Raw genomic sequence first — 16,934 nt, forward strand, 5'->3', positions numbered from 1 at the left:
ACAACACAGTGCTGAGGTGTATGATCAATTCAAATTTTGTTTTCCCTTTGAAAAACCTTTGAAAATGAAAGCTGTGCTGGTAGTAACAGTGTTGTTCAAGGAAGACAGTGACGCTGCATTGGCTGCGTCACGAGCAGCTGTTGCAGGAACTTGAACCCGTGGCCTTTGAGTCACAAGCTTTCTCCTTCTTCCTTCAGGGCCAGGGCTCAATAAGATATCAATGGATCGGTTATTACACTGAGCTGGTGTTTGGGTTGACACTGTGCAGCTGAAAAGTCTGGTATCAGCACTTAGTATCAGGAGGATCATATGTTTGATATGATGCTGTGTCAGCTGCTGTGTGAGAGGATGAATTTTATCTTCAGCTACTCTTACAGACAAATTCAAAACATTCCTGTAAAGTAATGTTGACATAATTGAAATGATACACGCAGTTACTTGCACACTATAATACAAAACACACTCATACACTCACACCCATAATTGTAGGATGACCCAAGCACGCGCGCGCGGACGTAGCTGCACGCACACTGGTGGGAGGAGCTACGCCTCGAGCTGCTCTGAGTTTGTCAGTTTCCTAAATATAGCGGACGGGAATCTGTCTGTGTTGGTGTGACGGAGTGACTTTGATAAGAAGAAAACAAAGAGAGAAGGTTACAGAGGGGTAAGTCTTCTCTTTTATATTCTGTCAGAAACTCTGTGTACTGTGTGTGTGTCCTCTGAGAGGGAGGGGAGCCTCTGTACTTCATATAATGTGGCGATATTTTGAACACATTGTAACTTGGCCCGTTATGCTGTTGTTTTCTAAGCAGCTTCAAATAATGACATTAAACGCCTCACACAAGTGGATGTACGTACTTAACAGCCGTTTAATGGCGCTAAGTTTCTTGTGGTTGTGATTATGTGGCTAAGTGTATGTGAGGGCAACCCGTCTACTGTACATGTTTGCGTGTGATAAGTATCCTGATGGAGAGCTTTATAAAACTTTGATTCACTTTGCTCAAATTCTTCTTCTTCTACTACTACATCCGGTCTTACTGAATATAATGGACTCTGCTTGTCTCCAAAAATAAGTATGGTAGCTATGGTTTATGTGTATGTTCATGTCTTAGAGAGGTTCCTGTAGTGCTGGAGTTGGAGCACAGCTAATACAGAATATGACGTTATAATTCAACAGCAGTCATGTTAGAAGTCCCTACAGGGATGTTTCAGTACCATTACAATGACTTCACGGCAATAAATACATCAAGATAACTGTGTTGTTAGCTATTGGACCACCAAAACTTCAGTTTAGGCCATACAGCTGAACACAAAGTGCTGCAAGTATGGAGTATGTAGTTATGGATCCCCAAAATGCTACAGCACCACAAACATACCAACCATACTGTGTGTCCCAGCTAACACCTAAAGGACATCCTGTAGGAAATCACTGACTGAAGCAGTAACACCACAAGCACCAGTTTTACAAACATCACAGAGGTAATATGGGGGAATTATTTTAACTACAAATTGCTTTTTGTTATTTGCCAGTTTTGTCAGAGCTGATGTCATTTTGTTTCATGCAGCAGTGTGAACATCTGGATTTAAAGGATAGCTTCACATTTTCTCAAGTCTATCCTTACAGAATAGTTACATGCACATATACACATTGACAGGGTCATTTAGTGCTATTACTATTTGTTTTGTCTATTCTCAGGGCTCTATACTGCAGCCATTGTAGAACATTTTTGATATAAAATTTTACATTTACATTCAGTGCATTATTCAAACTAAAGTCTCTACTAACAGTGACAAATAGGGTGACAGATGACTTATATAATCGGGTCTAATGCTGCTTAAATATGCATCAGCAGGTCCGTGTTACATACGTATGGTGTATGACATGTCCATATCCTCACCACACTGCATTTTTATAAACTATGATCACCGGGTCACATGTTTTGCTGCATACAGGCGTAGTCTCACTCCCTCTTCCTCTCCTTGCAGTTCTCATACAACTGAAGTTCACATCCAGTAACACACAGAAGCATAGCAGCCTTCAGTGCTGGTAGGCTATTACTCATTACTTGTGATGTGAAACCAATCAGATAGTGCTGTGGGTGTGACACTGAGTGAGGCTACTGAGAGATGAGTGCAGACAGAGGGGCTGCATCAGAGTCAAAGGAGCGCATTTTTCAATTAATTTATTTTTTGGCTGTTAAAATTGAAAAAAAAAAAAGATGATTTCAATAATAGTAATAATGAAAACAAAAAGTGTGACCAAGTCATGTGTTGGTGCAATTGAGTGTAAAAGTTGGTTGCACCAGTGCTACCAGTGGAGAAGTTCCTTGGGAGGTCCAATACAGATGGAGCGGCAGTAGCTCAGTCGATAGGGACTTGGGTTGGGAACCGGAGGGTCGTCTGCTCAAGTCCCCGTCCGGACCAAAATATGGAGCGTGGACTGGTGGGTGGAGAGGGGCCAGTTCACCTCCTGGGCACTGCCGAGGTGCCCTTGAGCAAGGCACCGAACCCCCCAACCGCTCGGGGCGCCTCACCAAGGGCAGCCCCCTCACTCTGACATCTCTCCACTTTGTCCATGTATAGGTCCTGTTTGTGCATGTGTGTGTCTTTCGGACCTTGTAATTGACAAGCAAGAGTGAAAACATTGAATTTCTCCTCAGGGGGATTAATAAAGTAAATAAACTTAAAACTTAAACTTAAACACCAATGCTACCAGTGGAGAAGTTCCTCGGGAGCTCCAATACAGATGCAAAGAGATCCCTTCCTAAGGCTGTAACGATGTAAGTAATAACAAAAATCTTTCTTCATTCTTCTTCAGATTTCTTCATTTTGTGTAGAAATACATTCTTAGGTATAACTAAAGGTAATATGATGCCTCAGCAGCCGGACTTTAAGAAGGGATTTCTTTGCAGCCAGTATTGACAGGAGGACCTATTACAGCATCCAATAATGCTTTCAAAGTGCATATGGCCATGTGAGTATTGCTTTAAGACAGCATTAAAAAAGTCCCTTCCTCTGTATTGGCACAGGTTTTCAGCTCTTAAATTTAGTGTGCACAGTTAATTTTCAAAACAAGTCGCATGTACGTCAGTGTGGTTTCTGGGAGAAATGAGAAAATTCAAGACTTACCATTTAACTTAGAGGGGAAGCATTAGGCTAATGCTTTATCAGTAAATTAAAAACAGCAGCTCTGTTTTGTGTATAATCACCTGAAAATAAGAGCTGGCTTGTTTTTGTTACCTTAGAATGAGCCGTTTATATTTACATAGGAAGCAGGTCCTCATCTGCGGAGACTGCCAATTTGCGCAACCATTTTACAGCAGCCCAGAACGGACAAACTAAGCACTGGCTTTAGAAAGGGTGATTTGTGTTTTCGCATTGTCGTTAGTAGCCCCTCCATGACAAGAGCATTGGAAATACGCTTCTTTAAGGTGAAAGTGCTTTACTCAGTGGTTTTACTGGTTTATATCAAGGTGCCAATTACTATCTGAGAGGAAAATACCTCTGCTGATAATTCAGCTCCTGGTAAAAATCTTCTGAACGTCTGGATCTTAAATTAGCAGAGAATAAAGGTGAGCACATTTGCAGGTGCTAAACTAGCATCCTGTCTCTGACATGCCAAATAGTGTCAGAGAAACACTGATTTGTAAAGTGAAACTGCTTTATTCTTTGTTTTGACCAGTTTGAATCACCTGGTTTGTTTGTTTTTTTTGAGAGCAAGGGACCTCTGTGGATGACTTGGCTCCTGGTAAAAGCCCCCTGAACCATGAACACTGAAGGAATTACAACTGGGAGAAGTTTCAGCTGGTTGTAATCTGCATCCTCACCGCTAGATGTCACTAAATTCCCTTAAATCTTACACATTGTTACTTTAATTTTAGATATGTCATGTAGGAAATACAGCAGTGACATCAACCAAGTGTTTGGAAAATTAGATTCAGTCACCATTTTTGAACAAATTCATGACCACTGCTGATCTTTATGTTTATGTATGTTTCATAATTGAAAAAGGATGAAAACATGAATTACTGAATCTTACATTTATGATGTGTCAGGACCAAAATGAGGAACAATGACAAAGCATGGCTGACTGGAGAAATACTATTTTAAGATGAAAAAATGCTTTTGAATTTCTTCATGGTAACAAATGGATTAGGACCTTTTAATTTTGTGTTCACATTCCTATAGCTCTTTCAATTTCTCCAAATTCACTCTTTTGAATGATGTTTGGAGGTTTTTGGTAGGGAAATGACATCACCAAAAACAAAGTCAGCAGGAAGAGAATGGCAGAGGTTCCAACACACTTTGTGCCTCAAGGCATGTGTACTTTTAGCATTACTGAAAGTTATTCTCCAGTATAATTCAATACATTCGTGGATTTACCCAGGATCCCGCAGAGCATCTCCCCCTGTCACTGACCTGTATTTAAAGGCAGCGTGAAGATAGTCCAACTTGCTCACATAACAAGGCAGGGCCTGGGGAAATTCTCTAAAAGTCGATAGCTAATTTTGGACTGAACTGCTCTGTTTATTCACCATCACCATTTTCTGGCCTTTCCTTCTTGAATTATGTTGCTTCTCTCAATATTATCACAACATTAAATCATTAGGAACATAGTTGTGTTTAAAGGAGATGTTTGTTTTGGGGCGTTGTTTGCTGTTGGTGTTTCAACCTGTCACAGTTAGCCAGTAAAATAGTCCTGTCAGAATGTTATAGATGGCCCCAATGATGCAGGTTTAATGTTTCTTTAATAGTCTACACTGCAACTGTGGAACCAGGAGACACAGACAAGTGCATCAGCATTTTATCATTACACTAATTTTACAACACCCTTTTGTCTTTGAAGAACATGAGTAATGGGAAAACCTGAGACTTCATGGGAATGTCTATGGAAAAGACTGATCATTAAAAAAGATATTGTACAGGCTTGTAAGGGAGTCTAATCCACAGGACATCACTTCACATAGACCCATATTTTAAAAGTCTGATGTGCAGGTAAAGTGAAAAATGGCTGGTGAAGAGTCAGAAAATATCCTGCTCTGGAGTTCATGCCTCTTTGGTGCCCCGCTGCCTTGTCCCTGCTCTTTGTTTTCATATTCCATTAGAAGGGATAGCAGCATGTAGCATCACCTTCAATTATCCTCCCTGTCAGCGGACTGACAGTGCCTGTCTACTGGCTTTAGTGATTACAGGCTTCAGGGGACAGGTAATCAGGTCATGGTTACACTGTCACCCTGTCAGACTGCTGAGACCACAGGGAGCATATGGGATGAAAGAACTCTCCCATCTCCAGTCAGTTATCTCTTAGCAGGCTTAGATATCCTGGATACTGTCTAGTATGTGTTCTGTTCTCGTGGAGTTTACTTCAGTTATTATGTGGATGGCATTAAAGATAATGGCTCTTTATAATGAGCCATTAACACAGCCAGGGTTAGCACATACATGCCGTTGTTGTTTCCATAGACTGTTTAAAAGAAGTGACTGTATCCAATAGACTTAGGAGCTGTGACGGTATACCAGGGTGTATACCGTCCCGATGGCATGATTTTCAATACTGTCAAAAAAGCTCCACGTTCTATTAAACTGATACATCAGATGCTGTATTGAAGATGTATGTAGTGTACAACATGCATCACCAGAGCTCTGTCTCTACTGGTGGGCCAGGCAGCTGACCTGAGAAAGATGGTTACTGCGAGTGGTGGGATAATGTAACAGAACTAGTTAAATGCTGAGCAGCAACGGCAGAGAGAGACAGTAGCTTGTAAAGCCAGCATACTTTCACATCTACCTCTGTGAATTAAGGGCTTATTTTAACCAAATCTGAGTTGTTGAGAGTTGGAACAGTGACTAACCAAGATGGTTTGGGTGAGTTTTGTTTTGTTTCTGAAGAGTTTGCATTAAGCTTATTTTAAGAAGAATGAGAGAACCTTGAATTCAGAGGTGTGTATGATTGCATTTTTCTGGTTAATAAGGAAAATAGGTGTAAAAATATTCCCTTTTTTGACATTTTTGGAGTTTTTACACTAAAATAGCTAAGAGAGCTTGTGGAATGGGGGGTGAGGGGTACCATCATGTACTGTCATATACCCTATACCCCCGCTAAAATGTCAGGAAGGTATGAATGGTTAAAAAACACAGATAGCACCTAAGCCCAGTTGTCTCCGTTGCGTCAACCATTTGTTTGTGGACTACTGTTTTGAAGCCTTGAGACATTTTGGCTGTTGCCATCTTGTTTTTTGGAGCCAGAAGTGACCATATTTTGAAATGATGGTGAAGCTGGCATGGATACACATTACTACGCCTCTGTCCTGATTGACAGGTCGCCATGGTAGCGATTTGTTAATCAAAAGGTAGCCACACCTTAAAGTAGATCCAGCGTTTTTTTGTTAGGCCAGCATATTTTTTAAAATTTTGCATTACAATCAGCAGCAGCGCTATGAGCTGCTGGGCGCTGCATGTTTGGCATTTTTTTTCCTGAGCAACCAAGGGTTGAAAATTGTTCAACTCTGCGATAAAACACTGTGCTCATCCCTTCACACAAGTGCTGAACAACAACAGCAGAAATATATTAATATACTGTATATATAATAACATATGTCTCTATTCCATGAACTTACATAGGCCGATGGGTCACTCCTCTCTCCCTACATGCCTCAGCTTTTCCTGTATCCAGAGCAAGTACTCTACCCTGCACCGGCATTTTTTGCTTCTGCAGATATTTTGTATCATAGCAACAAGTCACAACCAAAGCATCTCAGCTGAATAACTGCTACGCCCCCAAAGTGCTCCCAAGCGCTCCCATCTGGTCATTTTCTGAAGAGTTCCTTGCATTTTCAGCTAGGAATGAAATGCTTTGGTGGACACAAGGCCTTATTGTCCATTTTTCTTTAAATGGGACCATAATTTACAAAGTGAACATCATTTTGTATTGAAGACTATAAACTCATTAGGAACATTTTTGTTGAGGTAATACATCAAGTGAGAAGTTGGGTCATTTTGTCATAAACTTCTATACAATCTGACTTCATTTTGCAACCAATGAAGTTGCCACCTGCTGGCCATTAGAAAAAATGCAGGTTTAAGGCACTACAGCACTTGAGAGGTAAATTGTTTTTTATAGCTAACTTAATAGCAATCCAGATAACTAAGTTATCCTGAAGTAAAACCCAGAACATCTCGTGTTCTTAAGGTTGGAAATGCATTTAATGTTACATGTGGCCAAGTCACAGACACTTGATCAAATTAGGACTTCAAATTCTTTAAGGTACATGACATACTGTATGACTATTACTATGCATTTCCGTGAGAACTGATGTTCATCGCACAATCTTGTGCATAATGGGTACATGCACAGAATGTTCTGATTACTGTAAATGCGATTAAGATGTACGTTTCACATGTTTACATTGAAAGGAACATAGCATCCATCTTCCCTTGATAGTTAGGTCAGCCTATTAACAGAAAGATGTGACACAAAGGAAACCCAACCCTTGGTCATCTTTGCATCAGTTAAATAATACAGCAATCTATATGGTGCTCCATGTAAAAATCATTATGAGCACTGTGAGAATGTGGATAACTTAGTAGAAAATATTTGCATTCATAGATATTTTATTCTATCTGCCAAAATGAAACAAGGCACCTTCCAAAAACTGATTAACATACTCTTCAACAGCTGGCTGAATGTTTAATATTGTTTCATGAGAATGGCCATCAAAACGTCGCTGTGTCGTAATGTAATCTGGCTGGAAACATTTCTGGGATCCCCGCCCATTTAATCAAATGCACTTGGTCTTTATTATGGAGAAATGTGACTGCATGAGTATAGATTTGACGCATACCATGTTGTTGCTGGTGAGCGTGTCAGTTTAGTTTTTTTGGCATTGTGCTCAGTGTCTGAAATAACTCTAAAGCCTTTCAAGTTTAAGCATAGTATCTCTGTGATAGAAGTGATTAATGTCAGTTAGTGTCATGCTAGTTGGAGATTGGTAGAGATTGAGCTTTATTTATGCAACATTTACAGAGTAAAGCAATTCAGAAAATCACAGAATAGGAGCATTAGGAGTAAAAAATCCACCTATTGACCTCTGAAACCAGACAGCATGGAGGAGAAGGACCTGCTCTGTAAGTAGATACAAACGGCTAATTTTAAGGTAATGAAAACACAATGATTCTCAGTTTCAGCTGATTATACATTAATGTAAACATAGGTATAAATATTATGTTCCATTTCCATTCCTACACACTGAAGTGATTTATGTGTCTGTCCCTTCTGGCTTGTGTGATTAGCTGGGACAAATGCTTCTTCTTCTTTGTGCCTGGTGCTTGAGACTGTGATAATGCCTATATTATATTTCAGTTGGCCATAGCAAAAGTTAATGTCTGCTAGGCCGCTACAGAAGACTTACGTTATACATCAAGTATAATGGCTCAGGTTTGAACTGACATCAAGTGCATTGTCATCTAGAGAGGTAGTAAGCAAGTGCAACCACTTGTCCACCATGGCGGAGTGTCCAGCAACACTCCGCCATGCAATAAATAAATAAAATTACTGTATTATGTAGAGGTAAAATTAACTTTGAAGACCATGATTTCATTTGAAAAAAATAGTTTCTAAGCTTCATTTTTTTTAAAGTTAACATGTCGCTGCCATGAACTCTACTGCATATTTAAGGGCTTTCACATTGTTACACAAGTCAGGGTGGTGCAGCATGATTTAGCCATAGTGATGGTGCTTGTTGTTCATGCTCATTATTTAGAACTCAGTTCAGCTCACCAAACATTATATTCAGTTTTTTTTTCTTTAGATTTTCCCATGAAAAGTACACCAAATTTTGGGTATTTATAACCATAAATGTAAAAGCCTTGATGAACTGGTTATAGGTTGTTTAATCAGTTAGTAGAAAATGCTGATGATTTCTTATAAGAAGTGAGAAAATATCACTTGTTGCACTTCTACATGAATGCGCACGTGGATATTGTGGAAATAAAAGCTGTTACCAGTAACATGACAGTCTTTAACCACTTGTCCACCATGGCAGTTAGGTTCCTTTGTGCGGCTGTATGGAGTCCATGTCTTTCCCAGAGGTATTTCCTTTCCCTCCTAGTTTCCCTAATGATAGAATATTTGGGGCCTTGTGGTAAACAGAAATAGCAACACTTCTGAAGGACAGACTCCTCTTTTTGCACCACACGCTGAAGAAATAGAGGCTGCACTGTATGTGTGTGTGAGCATGTATTTTATTGAGAGGCTATTTCGAGTCCTCCGTGAGTGAGTGAGTGACTGACTGACTTCGTTTTTTCTAGTCAATTACATGGCCTGCTTTTGCGGGCCCGAGCCAATCCAGACTGCTCCTGTGTGGACTAATGCATTTCTTATCCACTTTGATTAGCAGTGGTGATGCCTGGCTAAACCAATGACATGCTGTATCACACACAGCAGAGGAGATGAGAGGTTTAGATGACTGTTCTTGCTGTGGAGGCTTGTTGTGTGCTTGTTACCTGTCTGTGCTGATGCTAACATCCAGACTGATGTGATTATGGAACAGCACAGGCTGGTATTAGTTCCGCCTGCTGCACTTAAATCTTCAAGTTTTTACAACACACGTGGGATATCCCTCTTCTATTTGATGTGATTATACAGACATCATATCTGTTTTGGAAAAATGATTCTTGTATTTTCACTGATGGTTTCAACACAACCAGAATTATGGCTTCATTCATTACAGATGGTCTTCACACAAACATTTGTGTGCACACTTGTGTCTGTGTGTGATGACTCATTTTAGGAGAAAGCAGTCTGTTGTGAATGAGAGAAGTGTTCCTAAGAGGTGAATTAGTGCTCTTATCAAATCTCCAGAATAACAGAAAGGATTGCCTTCCTTCTTTGGTAACTAAAGCAGAACACTATCGTCTTCATTAGGTGCAACTACAATTTAAAATTGGCAGATGCTATTAGCACCTAGGGGTCTGTTGCCAACAATGCTATTTGTACCCTGATTGGAATAGCCAATGTGGCTGCTTACACTCTAGCAAAAAATGTTATTTACACCCAGGTATATTCCTGGGAATCCTGGCAGCATTGAAATATGTCACAAATGGGTCTATTCAATTTTCCAGCTAAAGTGTATGTACACAGTGTGCTCTTAGCAGCTTTATGCATAAAAAAAATGAAATTAATGGGTCAGTTAAGTCTGAAAATGATAAGCTAACATTGATTCACATGGAACCTGAACTCCAGTTTTATTTGTGTAGAAAGGTCCTGTGCTTGTTGCTATGTCACCTGACTCTCTGTGTCCTATCAGTTCCTTTTTCTTTTGTCTGTATACCAAACAGTATACATAGCACTCCCAATGAATGGTCCAGCACAAAAAATAAAAAATCGATAAGTGGTGGTAGATATTGTATTTGTGGCACAAATAAATTAATGTGTTGGAAATCCTGTCCTGGTAGTACCCTACATTTCTCAAAAATTTACCTCTTTAATCTCAGTGAATATCTGAAACCATGACTTCTTTGCCCTAATCCTTACTGCTTCTGACATCAACGGGTCAACGTGACAGGCACTAGCAAATCACAGCATGCAGTGGGATCCTAGCTAAATACTACAGTTTTTGTTTAAAAACAAAACAAAAAAAAACAAGAAATAAGGAAAATAAGGCTTTTTAATTTTTTTCTTTCAGAAACTCAGAGCTAGGGGAGGAATTGCTGTCTGTAATATCGTCTCCCCTATATCCGTCCTTCAAGTTTGAGGTTGAAGTTCCTCCTCCTGCCAGGGCATGTACCAGACACTTTCAGGTAATATCTGATGCCTCTTTATGAATTCACTTTTTCCTCCTTAAATTTCTTGCAGCAGCTCCCACAATATCCAATCAAGTGTCGGCCATCCAGCACCAAAACAGTTTTATTGACTGGACCTCATTTTCTGGTTCTGCTTAGGCCATATCTTTTTCTTTGCTTGGGGATGGCTCTGACTAATTATCACAACTATTTGGGTTTTAATGTTATAAAACCACAATTTCAGTTAATTGAAGTAAGCTACAGTGAGCTCAGCACAGAATATTTACTGAAATGTTCAGAGCTGCATTATGCAACTTTGGCTCTCCTGATTCAAATTACTTGCAGACAGTGTTGAGGGGTCAGGGGAAATATAAAATGCATTTTATGTGTATCTTTATAGGGAAGTAAGATTGCAATCATGTTTACTGTGTTGAGCAATACCTTCTCGTGAAGGCTTTGGTCGATGTTCTCTCCAGTCTCCTCTCCTCTCCTCTTGCTGTGGTTTCTGGAAGAGCTCCTAATCTGTTGGACTTGAGAACTCTTCCTGCGGGGACGCCCCAGTAATCAGGCCTGAGCTGGTCCTTCCAAACCAGCCAAACCTCTGGCTGCCTGCCGTCTGACCACTGGGCCACACACCCGCACGTTTGATGCTAAAAATGCCGCAGAGGAGCTCAGAAATTACACTCAATAAATACAGAAATCAAATAAAACAATTTCCAAATATTAGCCTTGCAATCTACTTTCCTGCAGCCATATAAAACTGCCTTTGTTTCACACAGTAAATAGGTTTCCCTTTGCCCTGCCAAGTTAAACAGTAATGTTGGGTCAATGGTAGCGTGGCTTGGCTTAATTAAACTCAGTGTTGATTTGCAGAGACAGGGTCCAGACCAGAGAGCGGTTTGGGTCTGCTCAGAGTCCTGACACTGTTCTTAATGGTGCCAACACTTTATTAATGATGGCTGTACATGAAGACACTCTCACTTCTTGCTGAGTTGAGGAATAGGTTATACCAGCAACTTCCACAGACTCTATTCAAGAATATAATGTTTAACTTAGAGCTCTCCAGACTGTCAGAAGTCTTGATCCTTCACAGCTTTTGTTCTTATAGTTTCTGACACCTGCAACGAAGATAACTAAGAGGTTTTATGATAATTGAACATGCTTTTTCATTTATGACCAAATCTGTGCAGGGCCATACTCCTCTTTGCTAACCTGTCACCCCCTATTGGTCAATTGCTAAAACATTTTGGGGACATGTTTCAACAGCTTAATTAAGAATATTCACTGAGTATTTGGACAAACTGTCATTGATTTATGGTCAAATTTGCACCAAGCTAGTGAAGTTGTTTGGAACTTGTGGTGCCCCCTATTGAGCAATTTCAAATAATTTTACAGTCGTGGTTCAACATTGTTATGAAAGATATCCTGTGAGCTTTGCATTGATTTTTATAAACAATTCCATATATGTAGTCCAATTTAAATGTATGTTCTTCACTAATTTGTGGGGGGAATTTTGTGCCTTAAAAAACTAACAGAAGGACTTTGAAGCTGATGGGTCAGTACATTAGAAATGTGCCAAATCAGACCTATGGTTTAAGAGGAGTTGTCAGAAATGTGTTTTTCAAAAAATTCAAAATGGTGGAAAATCTAGTCAGGCATACTGTAATGATTCTTGAGGTAAACTTGTAGTAGAGTGCACATAAGTCTGTACCAACGTTTATATGAATCAGACTCACTGCATAGGAGTTGTGACTTTTTAAATTTGAGCTTTAATTTGTTGACATCAGGCCAGTTGGGTTTATACTTGTTGAACAGCATGTGGTATCAACTTCCAATCACTGGTGAAAATTTAATGTGTCTATGATGTACCATGTCACAGAAATGTGTAAAAACGTTCTTGAAGAAAAATAAATTAGCGCAAAAACCACATGGGTTTCAGCCCCACCAGGCTTGAACCCAGTAGATATTATTATTATTATGAAAATGAATATATCCTTGTAAGTCAAATACAGCAGCTAAAAGGCAGTTCTGGTTAAATTCAGTCTCTGGCTTGTTTTTGCTCTCTTTTGATATTATATTGATTTTGGACAGCTTTACATACCTTTGACATACAGTACATGCACGATATTGGTTGGCTGATTGTCTGTAGCACTTCTCAGTTGACATATGGTACATGGGATTGTCTGTATCTACTGAAAATGTGAGTATTGATATGTAAATTCAGGTCAGTAAGAATGCAAAATATCAATAACAAAGAGGAAGTAATTTGGCTGTTTAATGACAACAGATGTTTGTCAGTTTGCCTTGCTGTACCTAGGCTGCTCAGACTGATGGTAATATCTCACAGAAGCACCCAGTGTCATCTCACACATGGCTTCCACCAATTATACACCTTAATCCCAGGTGACCCATCTGATCCCAGCTGTAATATCTCCTCTCACGCCAGTAATCCAAGAGAAAATGTGTACATTTACTCATACAGTAAGTTCTCCCTAGAATAGCCTGCAGTCGGTTTGCAGGATAGAGGAGCTATACCAGCTATTAACAAATTCTAACCAACTCTGAGATTGCACATTTTTTTCAAGGACAAGAAATTCACGTTATAATGAGGTTATATTATGATGCTAAAAGCTGTTTTAACATTGGCTGCATTTACAAGCACTTAAAAATCCATCTTCACTTATAATGAGAGTAAGGCTTTATTCTGATTAAGATGCATGCAGTACTTTTGTTTCATTAAATGATATTGAACTACTGTCGGCTTGAATAGTGGCTTTTAAATCTAAGTAGTTTCCTTCTTTACAACTTACAGAAGCTGTAGTGGTAAAAAACATCATCAAGTGGAATGTGTTTGTGTGCATACTGAAAGCACCCTGCTATTGATCAGGAGAAATGGTTGTCTTGGATGTCGAAACACAACAAATTCAAGGCTGAACTTTAAAAAAAAAAATGTTGCTTGAAGCTCACCATACAAAAGTTCAGCCACTTGAAATGCATGCCAAAGCTTTGAGATTTTGTCAGTTATTCATCTCCATAATCCATTCACACTTCACCTGAAGATGCTTTAGTGGTACTCTCACTTGAAGTGCCACTTGCAAGGAGCACTTTTTAATACTTGTGTGTACACCACTGATGTGAGACTGATACAGGATGAATGCCTGTGGAATAACTTGTATAATGGCTCTGACTGAACTCTACTTGTCCCGTTCATATCCCAACTTAAAAAAGAGTCCACTTCTTACCCGGTAATCTCAAAGAGAGATGATAGTGTATGTGTGTGTGTATCTTGGGGGGGGTTAGGGGTGGGGATAGGAGATTGCCTGAAGGACCCTCAGGATAGAGGCCTCAGATCTACTTACCATCGCTTCACAACATTAAAAGGATGATATTACTTTGCTGAAAGCACAGAATTTCAATGAGAGTAGGAACAAACAAAAATGTTAAAGAATTCATTATAATATCATTTAGTAGATCAAAGGCTAGAGATACTTCTCAGTGATGAAGCTTTGTGGCTCTGCAAACTCATCTGCAGCAAGCAGAGCAGTATATTGGTGTACACTTAATGCATGTGGTTCAGTTCAGGACCGTGATCAGTTCACACTCTAATGTGATATCAGCCACATTGGAAAATGATGTGGACAGCCAAACAGAAAACAGGAACAGTAAATCTGAATTAAACACTAAGGGCTTGCCGTGTGAACGTCGTCTATTAGAGCAGTGAGAGCGAACTAAAACAGTAAAGCTGTGGCCAGACAGCTAAACAATGAGCTGAAACTCACTATAAAGCTCTTAAAATTGAGGGGAGCTGTTGCTTCATCACTACAAGTGTCCCCCTTCACATTGTTGTGTTTGCTTTCACATTGTTAGTCAATACTTTGTTATGTAAAGAGGATTTAACGTTAGACTTTGTATGAACCAAAATGAGATATTATAATGCAGTTGTTAATCTGTTGCACTGATGATTAAACCAAGTCACATAATACTGTCTATGGAAAAAAACAAATGGGACTTACTTTTGGAACAGAAGTAGCTCCCCCTACCAAACAATTTCACAATCACAAAGATTTTTGAGAGCACAAAATAAAATGTGTACATGACAAATATGAATCTCAGGTTCATTGTCTGAGGAGAGTGTAGTGTCTTATGTCTCAAAACTTGGAGCTTGAATTTACTTGTACCTCAACACTGTAATTTCATTTGAATCAAGTAACTTTTTTTTTCTTCTTCTTTCTCAGTAGTGTTAATATTGATAAAATGAAGTTAGTTGAGGCTGTTTAACAGCAGTTCTGGTCAGATATTTTACTTTCTTGAATAATATTCACATCTACTTCTACTTCTAGAAGTACTACTTCTTCACTGATTTTGGCAAAGAAAATATGCATTTAATTCTCAGAATCTGCAAAGCTAGTAGGTATTTAACTACAAATACACCAAGTAGCGGCAGAGCAAGGCTTGTCACAACAGTTCCATTTTTGTGCACCTGGTGAGTTCATGTTTCAGGTGGGAAGAAAAATCAACATCTTACAGTTACAGGATTCTCGCTTTTAGTGAGCTTTTAGTTTGGCCGCCCCTTGCCGCAGAATCAAACGGCCACAGCTTAAAGTAGCTGCTGCAGCATTCCATGGGCTTGCATGGCAGCTCGCCGTAGCCTGGTACTGCAGTCAAAGTAGAGTGTTTTGGGGGGTCCTGACATGGAATTGTTTGGGAGCATTTGTGGTTGGAATTTTTATTTTATGTTATTGGCCCAGTCAAGCTATGGCCTCTTCTGCCTGTTATAGATATTATACTGTACATGCTGCATGATTACATTTTGGAAATAATATATTTAATCCAGACAGTATCACTTCACCTCAGTCCAAGATCACTTCACCTCAGTATCATAGCTCTTCTATCAACTTTGCATGGAAATATGACAGTGGCAGAGAGTAGAAATGGACGTATTGTGTCAGTATTGAAAGTTCAGCTGAAGACCAATTAGTGTTTTTTATGAAAGGAACAGAGAGTATGGAAGCATAGCCATATTTTACAAGGCAGCTTGTGTTTCCATCTGTGCTGCAGGCATGACATCAGTGTCTCTGTGTTGAGACAGGAAAATCTTATCCCACTGCCACTGTCATAAAAGCAACACAATAATGAAATGACATCACAGTGGGCCAGTAATTAAATGAGTAGACTGCTGTCTTGGAGTTTTTACAAGGCTGGGAGATTGTGAGTAACCATGCAGCACGCCGGAGAAAAGGGTGTCAGTGGATTCAGCCCTGAGACTATGGGCATGTTGAATGTGAAATTCACTCATTTATTATCTTTTTTTTTTGTAAAAACACATTTTGTATTGTCTCATTATATTGTCTTGACATAAATTTATATACACATACTCACAGAGCATTTGCTTAACTCTCATCTCTTTATTGTGACTCATACTTGACAGAGTACCACAGCATCTCAGTTTGCTAACTGACGGGGAGTTGGTGGTATGGCAGATGACACTTTAAGCCATCTAATCTCCCTGGCCTTCAGCCTGGCATAAAATGGCTAGGCTGCTGGTGGAGGGAGATGAGTTTAATTATTACATTTCGGGCAAAAACTCATTAGCTCAGTGACCTGCAAAGCAGCAGAGGCCAGCGTCGATACTTGGGCTGCATGATACCAGAGGCTAGCCCATCTGACTGTGGGTGATGAATTAATCACAGTCCGTGCTCCTGCCGTGCCTGGCAGCAGACAACAGCAGCACTTGGTTTCCTTGGTCCTGTCTTCCTATAAAACACACAATGAGCCATAGAAAAGGATGAAGTGGAACACTGTAACACTGACTTTACTGAATCTCAGGTTTTGTCATTGGGCAGATTTACAAGGAGAGTCATTTGCGGCTGTAGTTGCTGGTTGTGACGTGCGAATTAACTTCTGCTTATTCAAACATTGTGTATTGCGCCAGAGCATCATTTGCATAAGAAAATGCTAATTTCATCGCTGGTTCTTTTAAGTAGCTGCAACTCCATTATGTTTTTACATAAATTGTCATTCGCTCTCCTTACATCAAAGAAAATTCACAACTGGGCATGTGGGGAGGGTCGGCACATCGAGTGCTACTCTAAACAGGGAAGTGTTAAACACTTCAGACAGTAAACAAGCCTGATCTCACTCCACCTCCCTCAGGG

General features: G+C 39.7%; 1 protein-coding gene across 2 annotated transcripts in view; it reads left to right on the forward strand.

The window, feature by feature from the left end:
• The first annotated feature begins 530 nt into the window (after positions 1-530).
• Positions 531-16,934, forward strand: part of LOC125905991 (myocyte-specific enhancer factor 2A-like) — a 54,625-nt gene continuing 38,221 nt past the window's right edge. The window contains exons 1-2 of one of the 2 annotated variants that reach the window (XM_049604349.1): positions 531-664; positions 10,683-10,797. The gene's annotated coding sequence lies outside the window, so the exon portion shown is untranslated. The remainder of the gene's footprint in view (positions 665-10,682; positions 10,798-16,934) is intronic. The other variant, XM_049604357.1, reaches the window with a different exon arrangement.

Source organism: Epinephelus fuscoguttatus, linkage group LG2 (genome assembly GCF_011397635.1).
Source record: "Epinephelus fuscoguttatus linkage group LG2, E.fuscoguttatus.final_Chr_v1".
Taxonomy (NCBI): Eukaryota; Metazoa; Chordata; class Actinopteri; order Perciformes; family Serranidae; genus Epinephelus; species Epinephelus fuscoguttatus.